Raw genomic sequence first — 19,869 nt, 5'->3', positions numbered from 1 at the left:
AATGCTGGTTCAAAAAGCTTAGACAAAGTCTCTTTATGGCTTTCTGACAACATGAATTTGGATCATAAACACTTTTCTTGTTTTTAAGCATTAAAAAAAATGTGTGTTTCTATTGGTTCACAGAATGACCACTAATGGAAGTAGGACTTGAGTGGTGCAAAACTGGTTTCAGCTTGCGCTGAGTAACTCTTCTCCTCTAACATCTGTTCAAGGAATTAGGAAACTCCTTTCTGAGCCACCGCATATTTGTATTCTGATAAGCTACTTTACGGCTGTTTGTTTTCCCCGTCACTATGAAAAATGGAAAGTTACCACATGCCATAAAAACACAATGCTGCTCATGGCTGCTCTCCAAGCCAAAGCTTTTCCCCTGGAGGGCCTGGAGAAGTAATGTGACCTCACAAGGTGGGACAGAAGTGTGTAACGCATAGCTTCTGGCCACGTTTATTTACTGATAGACAGATCAAGCAAAGTCTTCCGGGGAGGGATATCCACAAACAATAAAGAGCTGTGACTAACGTGTGGACGTTTTGGCTTTGCACAAGATGAATTTCGTCACAAACGGAAGCAAACCAAGCCCAGGACAGGCCAATACAAAACACCTCCACCACCTAACTATCAGATTTCCCTGCTAATTTTGCGGTTTGGTATTCCAGGCGCTGCAGGAGGGCGTGAAGGGGGGGTGGGGGTGGGGTGGGGAGGGGTGTGTAGATTGGGGCCGTTTTTCTTTCTTCTTTTCTGAATACATTTCATCTTATCAAGTGAACATATATTGAATATAGTCAAATGTAATCTAATATTTCCTGTTATAGAATGACAGTAAACGTAGATCAGATTATTAAACCTAGACATTTTTTTTTTTACTAACTTCAAGCTTAAAATAGTCTTTGTTGAATTGGCAGATAATTTTGCTAATTTTACGCATTTACTTCTTAAGAAATATTATCTACCATTAGAACAAGACTATTTCAAGACGTGAGGTTAGTAAAAATGTCTAGAGGTTCAATAATCTTATATTTGAAATCTTTTCACTCGCTACGACGTCTTTTTGGCAGCATAGGTTTCTCTATAATTATATAATACATTGTATAACACACATATATTTATAATTATATTTGTAGTCATATGCTGACTTTTTAGTGACCTAATACTATCACTGAAATGAAACTGAAAAAGTGCCTTGTCTTTATTGAGGCATTGTTTGTACTGTAATTAGTGGTGTAAAGATTAAAAACGTGGATCAGTGCAACAGTTTAAAAGGCAACGATGCAAAAGAATCAGGCAACAATCATAAATCCAAATTCAGTTCATTATAAATTAATTACTATCAAAAAAAAGTGCAGACAACTGCTGTGTAAAAACATTGTTCATTTACATAACGCTCATAAATCTAATCCTGAAAATAATTCTTCTTCTGTACGTCAACATCATTCACGAATTAGCAGAAGGCCTACCCCAGATTCTGAATAACGGTGGTCACACCGCCTAGAACCATGGGATGTAACCAAACCATGGCTGTAGCTAGCTACAGTATGTGTGCGTGAAGATCCGAACCACGCTAGTTTGTCCATAGATTTCTTGTTGAGAGGTATGCAACACATGTTCACATTCGTTACATGAGAACATATGATGTTAATGTGAGAGTTTATGAGGGTTTGTAAAATGCAACTCTCAATCGTTTTTTCTTAGTGCTCATAACACTGCTAGTCAAATTAGCTTGCGAGATCCATACATGACATTAACTTCAACTCAGTGTTGTTGCACTGTGCAGTGTTACTCGTTAATAACACACTACGCGCGTACTACAAGCTCATTACTGACTCTTGTGTTCATGGCAGAGTAACTAACTGGAGTTTATGGAAGTATAGAAGGACTGTAGCAGCTAGCGTTTAGCATCCACACACATCTGTTATCATGCTAGCTAACATTTCAGAGATTAGGACCAAACTCATTAGGAAATTAGAAACAATTCATCGTTTCCTTAGTGAAAGAGGCACTAATTTACCATCAGGAACTAAAATCAGCGATTTGAGGCGGACGTCTTTATCGTTATTTGTGAATTTTTAACGTAAAAAATAAATGTTCGAGCTTATATACGGTATTTCTACTTTGAAGCTGTATTTCAAGGATTTATTTAGACGAGCAATTGCACTTTTACTTGAGAAAAACATTTCAGTATTTTTAGCACCTCTCAAATTCCAAGGAATTTATGTCTTGACTAAACTCTGTGAAGCGTCTTTCTTTCTAGCCAGTCCTAGTTACATCAGATTACCTCATGCACTACAGGTGTGTACAAAGGTAACTCCGACATCCCGTATGACATGGAACCGAAGGAACATCTTTGAACAGAATGTACCAGAATCGTTTAAGCTAAACAAACACATAGCCGGATTCCTCCAGTGCTAGTTTAACTGATGGTGCTACCTGATACTGAACTCCGAGGCTATAGCGTTCTAATGTTTCCTCTGTTGGCTCGAGTAGCTTTGCATGATTATCCTTTGCCCTTTTTGTGATAGACATTCCAAAGTGACAATTCGAGGCTTTTTATAACATGCTGTAAGCTTGCGTCACTGGCACATATCACGTTAATCCCAGAGTGGGAGGAAAGACAAAGTGTCTGGAATTATAGTCCATACAATCCCTTTATTTAAAGTGCAACCATCTCTACGGCTTGACATGTCCTCTAAAGCAGTCAGCAGCTGCCCAGATTTTCACACTATGGCTAAAGAATGCTACAGCAGTCTACTGTATCTCAGTTGTACAGAGTTTCCTGAGCATGAAACAATACTGCCTTTGAAATTCGAAAATTCAATGGCAGGGCTTAGAGTAGGATTCTTCTAACAAATGCTGCGTTTCATAGACTCGTTCATGAATGCTACTTGAAGCGCCAGTACAAAAAGCGAAATACGTCCCAAGACATTCTTTTTTCTCTCTCTCTCTCTCTTGCGCTTGCTGAAAAGTCTTCTCGCTTCAGGAAAAATAAGCCATAAATCGTATTCCCACATCGAGTCTAACTTTAGGTTATGATCTAAGACTTGGTGTGAAAGAGTTTCTACACGTACAATTTAACGCAATTCAATTCAAGTTTATTTATATAGCACTTTCAACAATGGACATTGGAACAAAGGAGCTTTACTGAATTCTGGATGTAGGTTTAGATCCCTAACGAATAAGCCAGAGGTGACAGAAAAACTCCCTGTTATGGCAGGAACATGACAGAAACCAGACTCAAAAGGGAACTCGTCATCTCCTGCGATTATACGTGCACCCCTTCTGTTGGAAGCACATTATCCTGGGACTTTATTTGAGATATTCCTGGTGCATATCACTTGCCATGAGTTGGGCTCAGTTGTTAATGCTTAGTGCTATTGATTGGAAGGTTGTAAGTTCAAATCTCACCGCTGCTAGTGTTGGGTCTTCTATCACTATAAGATTATTATGGCACCCACATAATGAAAGATCTTACAGTACACATTGATTAATACTTTAGAAATAATTTGGCATAGAGATTTACTTTAAATTGTGTCTTCTAGAGGTCCATGGATTAACAGAAACAAAAACATGATTGCAAATCTGACCATAGTTTCAAATGTTTTCTCTTTGTTGTTGTTGTTATAATTGTTGTTGTTGTTGTTGTTATTTTGTTCAGATTATAAACCAGAACCATTCACATGTTTGTTAGTCAGTCCCCAGACCAATCATACATCTGGTCATTCAGCAACAAGCTTATGTGCATCAACAACATATACTATATGGCCAAAAGTATGTGGACACCTGACCATCACACACATATGTGCTTGTTGATCATCCCAGATTTATTCCACCTTTGTTGTTATAATAAGCGCCACTCTTCTGGGAAGGATCAAACTCTGGGGATTGTGATCATTCCGGTACAAGACCATCAGTGAGAACAGGCACTGATGTTGGGCGAGGACGTCTGGGGTGCAGTCGGCGTTCCATTTCATCCCAAAGGTGCTCAGTGGGGTTGAGGTCAGGGCTCTGTGCAGGACACACCAGTTCTTCCAGTCCAACCTTAACACACCATGTCTTCATGGAGCTCGATTTGTGCACAGGTTCATTGTCTTAGTGAAACAGGTTTGGGCCTTTCAGTTCCAGTGAATGGAAATTTTAATGCTACAGCATACAAAGACATTCTATACAACTGTGTGCTTCGAACTTTGTGGCAACCGTTTGGAGAAGAAGCACATATGGGTGTGATGGTCAGGTGTCCACTTACTTTTGGCCATATAGTGTATGTATACTTCCAAATATCACATATCTGTTTGAAAGGGGGGTATTTTTATCGATCTTATAGGCATAGACCTCATAGACCCTTAGATCCCATCTCAATCATACATTTTTTTTTTAGGATAAAAGCATCAACCAAATCATTAAATGTAAACGTCATGGAAAAGGATCTCACAGTGGTGACGGGAAATGTGCGCTGGGATTCCAAATGGACCAACATTTACTACCTCCTAGGTTTTTTTCTTTCCTACACATACACATAACATATGCACAACTTTACAATGTTGAAATGGTTTACAGATGTTTTAGTTCTTAAAACTAAGAACCAAAACATCTACATGCCGGGAAATTCAGAGGTTTACCGGAACCTCAGTAAGAGGAGGGGTGTAGAGTAAATGCTAGAAGTTATATATCACTTGGTCCATAGTGTATATTTGTGTTTATATAGGCTTATGCTCATTATACTAAAATTGACAATATACTTTTTTTAAAAATCTTTTCCTCGACCTATACAGCACTATCTTTTAAAAAAGTCTATAGATGTTCCCCCTACCATTAGCATTAGGTGTATTACTAGTATTATGTCTCAATCCCTGCAGACGCAAATAAGGCTGACAACATTATGCATTAGCAGTGAGGCATTAGATGTGAGTTCATTATAATGTCTGTAAGTGGAGCAAAGGGCTAGCCTGGACACGTGAGGAGCTCCCAGTTGGAGACACTGCTCACAGCTAAGGAATGCCATGTAGAATTCCCCCGAGCCTGGATCCAGCTTGTTTTTCAAAACGCCTCATTCCAAAACACCTACATGTTGTTTTTGGAAGCAAAATATTGAACTGAACCATTAATTGTTAGACGCAACAAATTTCATTTTTATTTACTGTGTTTACGTGACCCTTGTGTTTTCCATGCAGTGCATGATGCTGTCCAGTGGTTAATGAATGAATGGATATGTTGGAGTCTGTTCACGGACCAGGAAGGAGAAACACATTGTGCTCACTTCCCACTGGATGTGCATATAACTGCCAAAATGTATTTCCTAGATTTTTTTATTTTGTTTTGTTTTATAAAAGCACCACAAGTTTTGGACAACCGCATCAATCCTTAGAGTCCGAAAACTTTTATTTGTTCATTTACTTTTCCGGCCGCACCCAGCATTGTATTACATATTCCACAATTTTGGCTTCATCAATGACCTCCGACATTTATAGACAATGACCAGTTCCTAATTCGTTCCTATAAAACCTTAATCAACTGACTGCGTATAGGCTTCTTTTCATGTCATATTAAATAGTTGAACAGCTGCTAAAACAAAAGGAATTGTGGAAGTACAAGGCCCTCTAGGTTGCATTATAATGCTCTAATCCAGACTGTCTGAAAGCTAAATGAAGAACAGTATAAGCTAAACTGACTATAAACAGCCTCTTACGGCAGCGTTATCATATTTTTCTGCTGTAATCAAGAGTAATAAAAATAATCTGTGACCCTTATTCAGCACATTGTATGCTATTTGGGAATCTGGCAGGATGGCACAGTGGTGTAATGGGTAGCGTTGGCACCTCACAGCTCCAGGATTTGAATTTAAGCTTAGGTTAATGTGGAGGTTCAAATGTTCTCCCCGTGACTTCCAGGTTGCGGCACAAGTATGTGAAAATTAGTTTGCACCCCCTTAACAACCAACCTACCCCCTCCCCATCCCCTGTCCCAGTGTGGCCAACATAAATGCAGCAAACTATATGGATAAAACAGTTTCTTGCCTGATTACTTTTTGCAATTATACAGTGGCAAAGTGGCATGTACCCTTAAGGTGATGGATTAAGTCTAAAGACATGATACAGTCATGTAACATTATTAATTGGAGAACAAAAAGGTCTAATTTAACTGCCCTCCTTATAACTGAACAGCTGGCCCCAGTCTGACCCCCATTGTTGAAACGCTCTAGAACCACCAGTGGGAACACCTCAAGTATATCTTCAGCCTCAGAGTCCTTGTTATCTATTACAGTATAGCGAGCTGCAGAGCATCAGAAATCTTTCAGCATCCAATTACTTTAATCCTGTTCTGCATCTCTTTAAAATCAAGTATTATGCTTCATTTGCTTGCCATCAGAAATGATTAGACTCCATTAGACCTTTGATCGAGGAACCACAACGTGACCTATAAGAGCTGCCTAATTAAATGCCACTTTCCAACCTTTGTGGCAGCTGAAAGGAAGCTATTGTCCAGCAGCTAAGCTCATACAGCTCATACACATGAACAGAAATCATAGACTAAAAACATCAAGATTCCAGCAGCTTAATAATATGTCTTCTGAGGGTGACTGCATCTTATTGTTCATGTTTGATTGACCACTACTAGGTTGTACACATACAAAAGAAACTCATGAACGTATAGTGTCCCACAAGGCTCTGTACTCGATCCATTTTGGTTTTCTTTTTATAGTCATTCACTTGTGTCATTTACTTTCATCACTTGGTTCAAGGAACCACTGCTTGGGTTATTATAGGTTTGGATCCCATGTTTGATGCATATACTTGGTCAGCCTTCATTCACCCACTAAGCATATTATTCAGTTATTCCTTTTAAAGAATATCATTCTGAATCTGGTGTAGCATGTAGCTACATATTGCCTCATCACAGCTCCAGGGTCACTGGCTCAATCCTGAACTTGAGTTGCTGTCTGTGTGGAGTTTTGCACAGAAGTTCTCCCTGTGTCTGGATTGGGTATCCTCCAGGTTCTCTGGTTTCCTCCCGCTGGTTTGTGCATTGGCGAATATAAATTGCCCCATCGGTGTGTATGTGTGTATGGTGTTCTGTGATGGACTGGCTTCTCCTCTAGGGTGTATTCCCACCTCGTGTCCGTGTTAGGCTCCAGATCCATTGCAACCTTATCTAGGATAAAGCAGTTACTTGAAAATGAATGAATGAATCAGAATCAGCTATGAAAGTGGTGAGTTCTGCCAGTCATAAGAGTTAAAGGGGTTAAGGAATTATGCTGTCCTTCCATGACCTCAAAATATACTACTGTATTATATTGCTGGCTGGATTTCCCAGCAGGCCTTTCAATAGGTCCTAAATGAATCTGGTGAACCGTACAGTTTGACCTTATTATCTTTGTTTCATCCCACTGTTTTGGCTATCAGTTAAATTACATCTACTGACCTGCAAGGCTGCAAAGTAGTTGGCAAGGGCCCACAGTGCCTGTTTGAGCTCATGAATTTCATGCCAGTCCAAACTGGTTTATGTTGGTTACTGTTGTGAAAACTGGTCTTGCTGGTGCAACTAGCATCATGTTGCAGTTTTGCTTGCAGGAAACCAGCACTGTTTTGGTCATGCTGGTTTAAAGTGGGGGTTTTTTTTCCACTAGGGACAAACCATTATAATTTTCCATCTGCTTCGAACACAAGGTGTACGATTTCAAACTCACTCTTAAACGTTAGCCTAGAATTGAAATCCAGCTTATTTAGACAGTCTCTTGGTTGATTCCATGTAAAAGTAGACTTCCTGCGGCTTCATGAGTATACAGAGTGGAGGTGTGGAGTTGAAGAGACAGGGTGTTAATGTTGCATAGATCCCACAAGCCCCTAATGCCTTCTGGTTTTCCATGTTTACTTGTCATAGATATGTCTTCCAGAGCCAAAACCACAGTATTGGATCCCTTCAGACCCATTTTTGGACCTACCACATAGAGCTGTGAGAATTTATTCTGTACAACTAGATTCTGTTTTTATGCCATATTCAGTGAATATATTGAGATGGAACAAAAAATGGAGAACGTCAGTGGGATAGAAGCTCTTGGCCTAGCAACATGTTGTACAGTGGCTTGCATAAATATTCACCCCCTTTGAACTTTTCCACATTTTGTAGTATTAAAACTTGGAAATGAAATGGACCTAATTGAGTATGTATGTCATGGCTTTTCTGCTTCTCTGACTAATCCCCTCTTTACCCGGTCACTGACTTTTGTTGGACAGCCTCCTTTAGGCAGAGTCAAAGTTGTGTCATATTCTGTCCATTTTTAAATAAATGGATTTAATGGTGCTCTGTGGTATGTTCAAAGTTTGGGATATTTTTTATAGCCAAACCCTGCAGAACACACACCCCGATGGACTGTTTATCATCGGCGGAGATTTCAACCAGGCGAATCTCAAGTCAGCGCCCCCTATATTTCACCAACATGTGGACTTTGCGACGAGAGGGTCGAACACACTGGATCTTAATTACACAATCATCCCACATCTTGGTTACACAAACATACTCATACCACATCTCTGTTATGCTAATCCCAGCATACAGACTGCTCGTCAGACGCTCTAAACCAGTTTTGAAGCAGGTGAAAATCTGGCCAGCAGGAGCCATCTCTGCTATTCAGGACTGTTTTGAGCACACTGACTGGGACATGGTCAGGGAGGCTGCAACTGACAGCAGCTCCAACTTGGAGGAACACGGCATCAGTGACCAGCTACATCAGTAAGTGCATTGATGAAGTCATTGTCTCCAAGACCATAACCACACGCTCCAACCAGAAGCCGTGGATGATTGCAGAGGTGCGAGCACTGCTGAGGACCCGAGACTGAGGACCCGTGACAAGGCGGCCCTAAGAACAGCCGAACTGTCCTGGGCCATCAGAGAGGCAAAGTGCGCACACGCCCAGAAAATCCACAGTCACTTCACAGATAGTGGTGACACGTGGCACATGTGCCAGGGCATTCAGGCAATCAGCAACTACAAGACAACATCACCTGCCTGTGACAGTGATGCCTCCCTTCCAGATGCGCTGAACAACTTCTACGCTCGGTTCGAGGCGCAAAATGACGTCGCGACGAGGAAGACTACCCCTCCTCCTAACGACCAGGTGCTGTGTCTAACCATGGCTGATGTGAGGAAAACTCTACTCAGAGTCAACCCACAGAAGGCTGCTGGACCACATTCCTGGCAGAGTGTTCAGAGGACGTGCAGACCAGCTGGTAGATGTTCTCACTGACATCTTCAACATCTCCCTGAGCAGCACCATCATTCCAACGTGCTTCAAGGCTACCACCATCGTTCTCGTGCTGAAGAAGTCTTTATTGTCCTGCCTCAATGACTACCGTCCCGTTGCACTCACATCCATCATCATGAAGTGCTTCGAGAGGCTCATCATGAGGCACATCAAGACCTTGCTGCCCCCCTCACTGGATCCACTTCAGTTTGTGTATCACCCAAACCGTTCAATGGATGATGCCATCACCATCTGGCCCTCACCCATCTGGAAAAGAAAGACACCTATGTTCGAATGCTGTTCATAGACTTCAGTTCAACATTCAACATGATCATCCCTCACCACCTGATTGGAAAACTGAACCTACTGGGCCTGAACACCTCCCTCTGCAACTGGATCCTGGACTTCCTCAGACCTCAGTCAGTCCGGATCGGGAACAACATCTCCAGCACCACCACGCTGAGCACGGTGGCCCCTCAGGGATGTGTGCTCAGTCCACTGCTGTTCACTCTGCTGACTCATGACTGTGCAGCAACGCACAGCTCCAATCACATCATCAAGTTCACCAATGACATGACTGTGGTGGGTCTCATCAGCAAGAATGACGAGAATGACGAGCATACAGAGCAGAGGTGGAGCGGCTAACGGACTGGTACAAAGCCAACAACCTGTCTCTGAATGTGGACAAAACAAAAGAGATGGTTGTTGACTTTAGGAGAGCACGGAGCGACTACTCTCCACTGAACATCGATGGTTCCTCCGTGGAGATTGTCAAGAGTACCAAATTCCTTCGTGTTCACCTGATGGAGAACCTCACCTGGTCCCTCGACACCAGCTCCATAGCCAAGAAAGCCCAGCAGCGTCTCTACTTTCTGCGAAGTCTGAAAAAAGCCCATCTCCCACCTCCCATCCTCACAACATTCTACAGAGGAACTACTGAGACCATCCTGAGCAGCTGCATCACTGTCTGGTTCGGAAATTGCACCTTATTGGATCGGAAGACCCAGCAGCGGATATTGAGGACAGCTGAGATCATTGGGGTCTCTTCCCTCCATCATAGTCATTTACACCACACGCTGCATCCGCAAATCCACCAGCATTATGGATGACCCCACACACCCCACACACCCCTCACACACACTTTTCACCCTGATGCCGTCTGGAAAATTGTACCGAAGCATTCGGACCCTCACAGCCAGACTGTGTAACAGCTTCCTCCCCCAAGCCATCAGACTCCTCAATATTAAAAGCCTGGACTGACACACACACACACACACACACACACTCTGAACACCATCCCACTCCCATTACAATATTTGCACATTCCTGCATTGACTCTATTGCATTTTTATTGCTACTGTATTTATAAAAAATATAGTATTTAATTTCTTGTCACTGTTATATACTTTCCCTGGCTGCTACCACAATAACTGATATGTCCATATTTGGTATAAGCTAATCTGCTGAATACTAAGTCATAGCATGTTATGTTTACATTTACACCATCGTTAAATTATAATGTTACTCTTTGGCACCTATCTTCTGCACTACCTGTTATATCGGACACTTCCACACTAGAAACGTGTACTGTTTGGTGCTACACTGTCACTTACTGTGTCTATTGTCCTGTTTTAGTAGTATTGTGCTGTCCTGTGTTGTTAGCACACGTCTGCACGTGCACTTTATGTGTGGATGTGTAGATCTTATTTAATTCTGTGTCGTCTCATGTGGCTAGTGTGTTGTTTCATGTAGCACCGTGGTCCTGGAGGAACATTGTTTTGTTTCACTGTGTACTGTACCAGCTGTATATGGTTGAAATGACGATAAAGTGAACTTGACTTGATTGATAATTTTCCAGAACTTTGTCCCAGACTTATTTTGATAGCTTCTTGGTCTTCGATGCATAAAATCATGAAGATACAGGTCAAGAGCTTGACCGCGGGATGGTTGTTGGTGCCAGACGGGCTGTTTTAAGTATTTCAGAAACTGCTCATCTCCTGGGATCAGCAAGACACAATAGTCCCTAGAGTTTAAACAAAATGGTGCGAAAAACAAATAACATCCAGTGAGGGCAGTTTTGCAGTAGAATGGAGAATGGCCTGACTGGTTTGAGCTGCCAGGAAGACTATGTTAACTCAAATAACCACTCTTGACAACCGTGGTGAGCTGAAAAGCATCACAGAACACACAACACAGAGATCCTTGAGGCGGATGGGCTACAAAAACAGAAGATCACTTTGGGCTTCACTTCTGTCAGCCAAGAAGAGGAATCCGAGGCTACAGTGGGCAAAGGCTCAATGAAACGGGACAGTGAAGATTGGAAAAAGACCAGGTGACATTTTTGCAATTTTCAACAGATAGCAGAGCAAAACACCAAAGCGTAGGGCTAGGATGCTAATAATACAGAAGCTCTTGTGTGTTTGAACTGATAACTTCCAACATCTTTCGTGAAGTCAGCCTTTCGTCTCACTCTCATCCTCTTTTCAGTTCCTGTTTATTGTATAAAGGGTCAGACAGGAGATATTAATAGCTACTGACTGCGTCAAGGGGGTTTTAGAGGAATTCTTGAGAATTGTAGGTTTCTTATAAGTAAAAACTCCTAAGATCTATGAAACCATGTTTTTAACCATGTTGTATTTTTTTCCCCCCCAAATCTGTTGTTTCAGATTTCAGGCTATTGGTGTATATGGTTTATATTTTTAAGGTGTTAATGAGTGAATCATCTGAAGCTGATACAAATGCAATCTGGTTTCTTCACAAATTGGTATAAGAGGATGATTGCATCCTACCACACTCCACAAACATACACTCACCCACACAAGAAGCGTGAAGCATTCTTCCTAACACCCACTAACAAGGCCAGACACCAAAACCTCAAACTCTTATTACTGTAGTGAACCCTCCCAGACTGGTGGAACAAACATAGCCGTCGTTTCTCTGTGCATTTAGTGAGTTTGATGTTTGTCTTGGTCTGATTCCTGCCCAACATATGAAATGTTGTTCCGTAGCCTTAGTGTGTGTCACCCAGTGTGTGAGTTCCGCTGCTCAGGAATACCGCCCCCACCTGATAAATATAACCTTGCCCCGCCTCATTATCATGGCTGGCGTGGTATGAGCAAGCCGTCAGCCACTAAATATATCGTTAGAATAAATACTCTGAGGCGCAATGTAAGGCCAGTAGCCGTCTGTGAAAGCCTGAGCTTCGAACCACTGGAAATAAAAACGGTGTGGTGAGTTGTTTTGCGTAAGAGCGGAGTGACGGAGAGAGATAAATCCAACACGTGTCTGAGAAGCTCTAGCTGAATTCTGGCAAGTTTGCGGAGTCCAGTCATGGAACTGGTGGGACTACTGTTTGCCCTCAGGAGGAGGAAAAGGAGGAAAGACGAAATGATGATTACAATAACCACAGGAAGTAGCAGCAGGACTGATGTTGTAAGGTCAACCCAACGGAAGGCGTTCTGAAGAAAGACAGGAGTCACACACAGACACTACACAAATAGCACAAATCCTTTCTTTCTTTCTTTTTTTTGATGTTACGCTTACTCCAGCTTTTTATTTTTCTGTGAAAAACATGTTTACTCCAAACATATAATTCATGTCTAAGGGTAGTTCTTGAGGCATCAATAAATGTTTAAAATATACAATATACTATAACACAAAGTCGAAACTGCGACCATTACACTGTGACAACAATGACCCAAGGACGAGACAGACATTAAAACCAAAACTGGTCAATTCCATATTCTCAGGGGTTTTGTGGTAACCATGGGGCAACAAACGGAAACTAGGGCATTTCCTTGTTTATGTCTCTTTGTTGACGTGTATACACAAATTGCACTCTCTGAAAAAGTTGTTGTTAATTCTGAAAGGATCAAAATTTATATTTCATGCTAATTTATTTTATTTTTTTTACAACTATCAGACTTCACCTTATAAATGCTCCACCTAAATATTTATTGACACCCCAACAACTGCCCCAACAACTGCCCTTAGAGTTACATCATAAGCAAATTTGGAGTGGACTGCTTTTCTGTGTTTTTCTCAGTACAGGAAAACTTATTCACAGTAAATCTGTATGTATAGTTTGGGTTGAACATTTGTTTTTACTAGATTTTTTTTTTGATTAAATAAGGCATAACACAATGAGAAAGCCTTTTAAGAGATTTTGTGTTACTTTTAATACAACCCCAATTCCGAAAAAGTTGGGACAGTATGGAAAATTCTAATAAAAACAAAGAGGAGTGATTTGTAAATGTACTTTGACTTGTATTTAAACAAATAATGTATAAAGACAGGATAATTTGATGTTTTACCTAATCAACTGCATAGATTTTTGAAGATAATGTTTATTTTGAAATTGATAGATGCAGCAGGTTGTAAAAAAAGTTGGGACAGGGCCAGTTTAGGACTAACAGTGATGTGAGAAGTTGAAATAAGAAGCTGATGTGAAACAGGTGAGGCAATCGTCTAATTATAGTATATAAGGAGCCTACAAAAAAGGCCTAGTCCTTCAAGAGCAAGGATGGGTCGGGGCTCACTGATCTATCAACAGATGTGTCAGCGAATAATCCAACACTTTGAGAGGAACATTCCCCCAAGATAAATCGGTAGGATTTTGGGCATTTCACCTTCTACAGTGCACAATATAATTAAAAGATTCAAGGAAACCACTTCTGAATGCGCGTGATCTCCGATCCCTCAGACGTCACGGTCTTAAAAACCGTCATGAGTCTGTAATGGAGATCCTGACATGGGCTCGGGAATACTTTGGTAAATCTTTGTCAGTCGACACCATCCGTCGCTGCATCCACAGATACAAGTTAAGGCTTTACAATGCAACGCAGAAGCCATACATCGACACTGTCCAGAAGCTCCGCCCACTTCTCTGGGCTCGGTGTCATCTGAGATGGACAGTAGCACAGTGGAATCGTGTTTCGTAGTCCGACGAGTCGACGTTTCAAATAGTTTTTGGACAAAACAGCCGTCATGTTCTCCGGGCCAAAGAGGAAAAGGATCATCCAAGCTGTTATCAGTGTCAGGTCCAAAAGCCAGCGTCTGTCATTGTATGGTGGTGTGTCAGTGCCCATGGCATCTGTGAGGGCAGCATTAATGCAGAAAGATAAATACACATTTTGGAGCCACATATACTTCTATCCAGAGCAGGACAACACCAAACCACAATCTACCCAGATTACAAGCGCATGATTGCGTAAGCAGAGAGTACGGGTGCGAGCATGGCCTGCCTGCAGTCCTGACCCGTCTCCCATTGAGGACGTGTGGCGCATAAACTTAACCAACTGGTGTCTTCACTCAGCATCCAAACACTTAATAATTGTTATTAAAAGAAAAGCTGATGTTACACAGCGATAAACAGTCGACTCTCCCAACATTTTTGGAGTGCGTTGCAGTCATCAGATTTGAAGAGTGTTTATCTTCAGAAATAAATTAAATTCACAGTAAAAGTAAAACATCAATAAAGTGTTAATAATGTGTTTTCAGTATAGTACAGGGTGAGTTGAATTTTCAAATCACTCTTTTTGTTTGTTTGGGGGTTTTTTCGTACTATCCCATCTTTTTCGGAATCGGGGTTTGTACTATTTAATGCTATTTTTATAGCTCTTATGCTACGTTTGACTGAAGAATTCACACGTTCCTATAAATATTTAATGGCACCTCATTGACTCTCCTTAGGCTCCCATTATTAGTGAGTAGTGGAGTAGTTTATTCCTTTCAAGCTGACCTTACGACATCAGTCCTGCTGCTACTTCCTGTGTTCACTGTAATCATCATTTCATCTTTCCTCCTTTCTCAATTTCAGGATATCATATCGAAATTTCTTCTGAAGTAACACTATAGATCGAGATTACAGTATCATTACGCATAATGATGCAAAATGAGGTAATGAGCCCTTCAGTGTATCATTACACACTTGAGAAGTGTGTTACAATGAACATTTAAAAGACACAACGGTAAGTGTGAACAAAGGAAAAACACAATGAGGAAACACCGCAATACCACAAACACCAACATTAAAGGGACAGTACTGAGTTTTTCATACAGTAAAGTGATAACGTGATGAGAAAGCTTTCTGAGGATATCACAGGGAGTGAATAAGCGAGGAAATACACAGTGTATGGAGAGGAAGTGTGTCTGTCTGTGCCTTGGTATTGTATGTGAGTGAGTGCATTAGAGAGAGAGAGAGAGAGAGAAAGAGAGAGAGAGAGAGTAAGCATTGTGCGTTTGATATTTCAACACCACTCACTTCAAAGAGCTGATGTCATCCTGTTACACTTCTGTAAAAGCTCGTGTTCTTACCGGCCACCAGCGATCATATCATAGGATTTCTCACTGTTGCATCATCACTCTGGGTGACCTGCTTGATCTCTAAACCATGGCATGCCTTTTCAATCAAGCCTGAAAAGAGCTATACTAGTATCACACAAGTGTGCTGTGCTATTTAGAGAATGTATTATGATCTCAGTCATAAAGAACACGGTGATGATCTCCCCAGATAACCTCGCGTAGGCTTATGTCTGTTTTTGCAACACTTCATTTCACGGGCTCCCTTTCATTCTTTGCTGCTGGTGGTGGTCATGCTTCAGATGCCGCACACTCCATATTTGCCCTCTACGTTCAACACTGATAGGTTACACATCAAAGAGAAGGTGTGGACAGTTACAAAAAGCCGCTTATTTTTTCAGGAGCCTGGGGGAGATAGCAAACAGAAAGGTCTCTGTCATAGTTTCCAGAGTTATCACCTCCCCTGATAAGAATTTTGAAGCAAACATTGTGTGTTTCTAAGAATAGTTGAATGTTGAAACTGAAACGTGCCACTGCTATTAATTAACTTCCATGCTAATTAACTTAGCATTTCCATAAATGATGGGAGCTGGATCGAAGGGGAGTGGTGAACAAATCTCGGCAGGCTTCTGATTAGGTCATGTTTGGAAACAAAACTGAACCACACCAGAAGAGATGGCTAGACAATAGACATTCTCAAAGTGTAAAAAAACAAAACAAAACAAAAAAAAACACTTTTTTTTATAATCACAGACAATATTTATTAAATAAGCAATAGAACATGACAGGGCGTGTTTCTGTTGTAAATAAAATGATCCACACTGGGATGATGTAATGCGGCTTGACGTGAAGTGATTTGCCAACAATTACAATGTTTCATTTATTAATAAACGTCATACTTTTTATCTGTTTACAGTTACATTTACTGTTGTGGCGCGTCCAAGTTAATTCTTGTTATCACTTACGTTATTGCAGCTATATATATATATATATATATATATATTTTTTTTTTTTCATGTGGTGTGTCATGTTACTGATAAACCAGAAAGCTCAAAGTCCAGAAGATTCTCCCGTGGAGTAAGAAAACGTCCTGTTACAAAGCGCTGACTCCTGGAGACTCCTTCCATAAATGTTAACGGAAAGCTTAACAAAATCTTTTTTGATGACTTGTTTTGTGTTTTTTCCCTTTGTTTAATAAATAACAACACTTTTTTAAAAATAATTATTTATTTATTATTTCCAAAGATTATGCGAGGCATCCGCCATACAAGTCCCTGTGAATGGGCTGTTACTATAGAAACGATAACGTATTAGAAAGAGCGCATTAATATACAGTTAATATACTGTTGTTTAAGTGTCAGAGCTGCTGTCATAGAAAATGAATCCACAGCTTCACGTGTATAATATTTCGTATTTATTTCTCCGAATAAGTAGTGCATTTTATACATTTTTTTATTTCTGTCTACAGAAACTGAATCAGTTATACACTATACATTTTGCATCATATTAACATCACTTAGTTTTTATCTAAATTTCAATTAGATTTAAGTTTATTTGTACATGTTTTTATGGCAGGGATGTTTGTATTAATCCACTCTAATAATGACAACAAGAACAACAACAACAAGTTATATAGTCGTTGATCATAATTACCATCACTGCACCATCTTTTTTTTTTTTTTTTTAAACCAACAAAAAAAAAGGCCCACCGGTTATGTCTCAAAGACCTCAGGGAACCATGTCACTATAATATATTTGATTAACATTTTAATAAGTTCAGCAAGGCAACATTTCAGGAGTTGTAATTGCGCCTGTACGCTTTTGCACACATGCAATTGATTCTGAGCTAGAAAATCTCCCAGCAGTTTACAGCAGTCAAAAGTAATAAATTGAACATTGAACATTGTCAAGGCCTCCAGTGCAGTGACACATGACTTACTACGCCTTACTCATGAGCTCAGATGAGTTCTGTCATCTGTACTGTTACTCCCTGGACGCCGTTTAAGCCTAGTCTGTGAATTAGCCTGGAAATGTTATATGCGTCTGGAAAACCAGTCTCTTGGGTCTAGAATATAAAAATCTGGAAAGATGAAAAAGAGAGTGGAGTGTTTCCAAGGACAGTGAGATCGTTGTCCAGACGTGGTGTGTCTGTTTGCCTTGGAGTCTGTTTAACGCTACGGTACTACACAAGCTTCGTGTGGGAGATGAGGCGCATCCGAGCGGACTTGACCTTTCAGCGGGGAATCCCTGGCCCGCCTCAGCTGTTTCCAAGGAGACGGACTCTCACGTTTCACATGCGAATGCTAAAAACATTGAACATTTTATGGCTTACTCGCTACACTCTTCAGTTTACTGTCTGTCATTCAGACCCATGGTGACCGTTGTACTGATTCTAACATTAAGCACTACCTTTGATATGTTATTTTTGAAGACTCGTAGGAATCTGCACCTTTGTACCTTTGTACCGAAGCAGGTGATAAAGCCGGGGTGATTCTCTGTCTCAAGCGCTTTCTGTCTATGCACAGGCTGTCCTGTTGGCTGTGTTTCAGTCTCGGTCGACATTCTTTCCATTCCTCATTAGTCTATGACCCAGCTCAGGAGTTCGTCCCAAAGAAGTCCTGGTAACTCAGACTGAGAAAAGTGTTCAGGCCATTACATCACCCACTGCCACGTCCAGCCATGCACTGTATGTCTTTCAGGAAAGGAAACTAAGACACATGTTGACACTCACTTGGCCCACTGCTAACAATTTCCAATCTAGGTTAATCAATCATTTTGATTTGTCATCTGTGAGAGTAGTGTCTGGCAAGCATGGGCCTTGTAGTATTCCATATTCTTCCCAGTTTAGTCTGACCTGTTACCATCTGCCAAAACACAGGTCGAGCTACTCTAACTGGTAGACCACCAGGAAATGATTTCCAGCTCCCATATTACTGGTCTAAATTGAGCAAAAAAAAAACATTTTTTTCCTTGTTACCATAGTGTTGTGCAATTTTCTTTATGATGATCTACCAGTTTGACCAGCTCAGCCTGTGTTTTGGCAGCTTGTCAGACCAAGCTGGATTTTTGATGGGTTTTATTTGAAGGGTTGTCAATTCTCATTCCAGACTGATATTGTGAAAGAATAAAGCTTTGATGAATGAGGAAGTTTGTGTCATCGACCTCAGTCATTTAGTGCACAACCACTGGCTATATACTCTGATGTAACCAAACCTCAACAGGATGAATGCTTGTGATTGCACCACCTGGTGGTTCACTGCCTGTATAAACCGCAACAGTAGACCTCCCCCACGCTGAGGAATGTGTAGGGCCTGGCCTACCAGTTTATTTGGAATGTCGGTTGCTTGGAGACTCAACACATCCGGAATCCTTCAGGTTACCTAATCCCCTCTGCAAACCAGGTGTACCTGAGGCACAGGTAAGCTGAGCTTGAGCAAGTTCAAGACAGCATGTTAGCGTCACCTACGGAACAAGACCTTTTATGGCCTGCCTGCTGAAGCACATCTCATTCCAGGGGTATTATTTTTTCTCTTGTTAAACAACTGAGGTAAAGTTAGTGTCTCTAGGCCATGTAAATCTGGACATACTGTACTCCATGATTTCACAAGTGTAAATTAACCATGCCATGGACTCAGTTCTGCCATTAGGGCTGTGCCTCTTTATTTCATTTGAAAATGTTGGCATACATGTTTGCAAAAAGCACCGACATGACTTCCAAAAGAAAGCGCTATGTTTATTTCCACTACAGTGTGTGCCAAATGAGGTCATAGGTGAACTGTGTTCATTTCTTTGTTTTCATGCAGGGCAGCCCATGCATGGGGTGAACCCTTATACCTACGCACTCGATGCTATCTGATCAATAACACAGAACGGGCACAGTGGGAGTTCCCATCTGCCTCTGCCCTGCATTGCAATCAGACAAGCCAGGAAACTGAATGCAGTCATCCGAGGGTGCGGCTGCTGCATGCGGGTGGGCACAGGACTGACTCTGAGATCTGTTTGGAGGAATAAAATGGAAACATTTCCACAACACTACTGGACCACCCTGTGATCATGAATGCCTTGTTACATGATGTCATTCTGTCTGATTTGATGGTGCTGTTTCACCAAAAACAGTTTTAGCCATGTATTATTGGCAGTTTGATGGTAGAACCCTGAACTGTTATACCGCAGAACGGTTGAATTCTCAAATCTGTTGGGTTATAAGGTTTTCAGCAGCTCTGACAGTCAGAGGTTTATGTTAACATGCTCGTTCTAATATGTTAACATTTCTAAGTTCTATTGTAACAGCTCGTTTGCAGGGACCTGTAAAGCAGACGCTCCACATAATCTAAATCTAA

The sequence above is a fragment of the Ictalurus furcatus genome, chromosome 8 (genome assembly GCF_023375685.1).
Source record: "Ictalurus furcatus strain D&B chromosome 8, Billie_1.0, whole genome shotgun sequence".
In the NCBI taxonomy this organism is placed as follows: domain Eukaryota; kingdom Metazoa; phylum Chordata; class Actinopteri; order Siluriformes; family Ictaluridae; genus Ictalurus; species Ictalurus furcatus.
Note: the sequence above shows the minus strand (reverse complement) of the source record.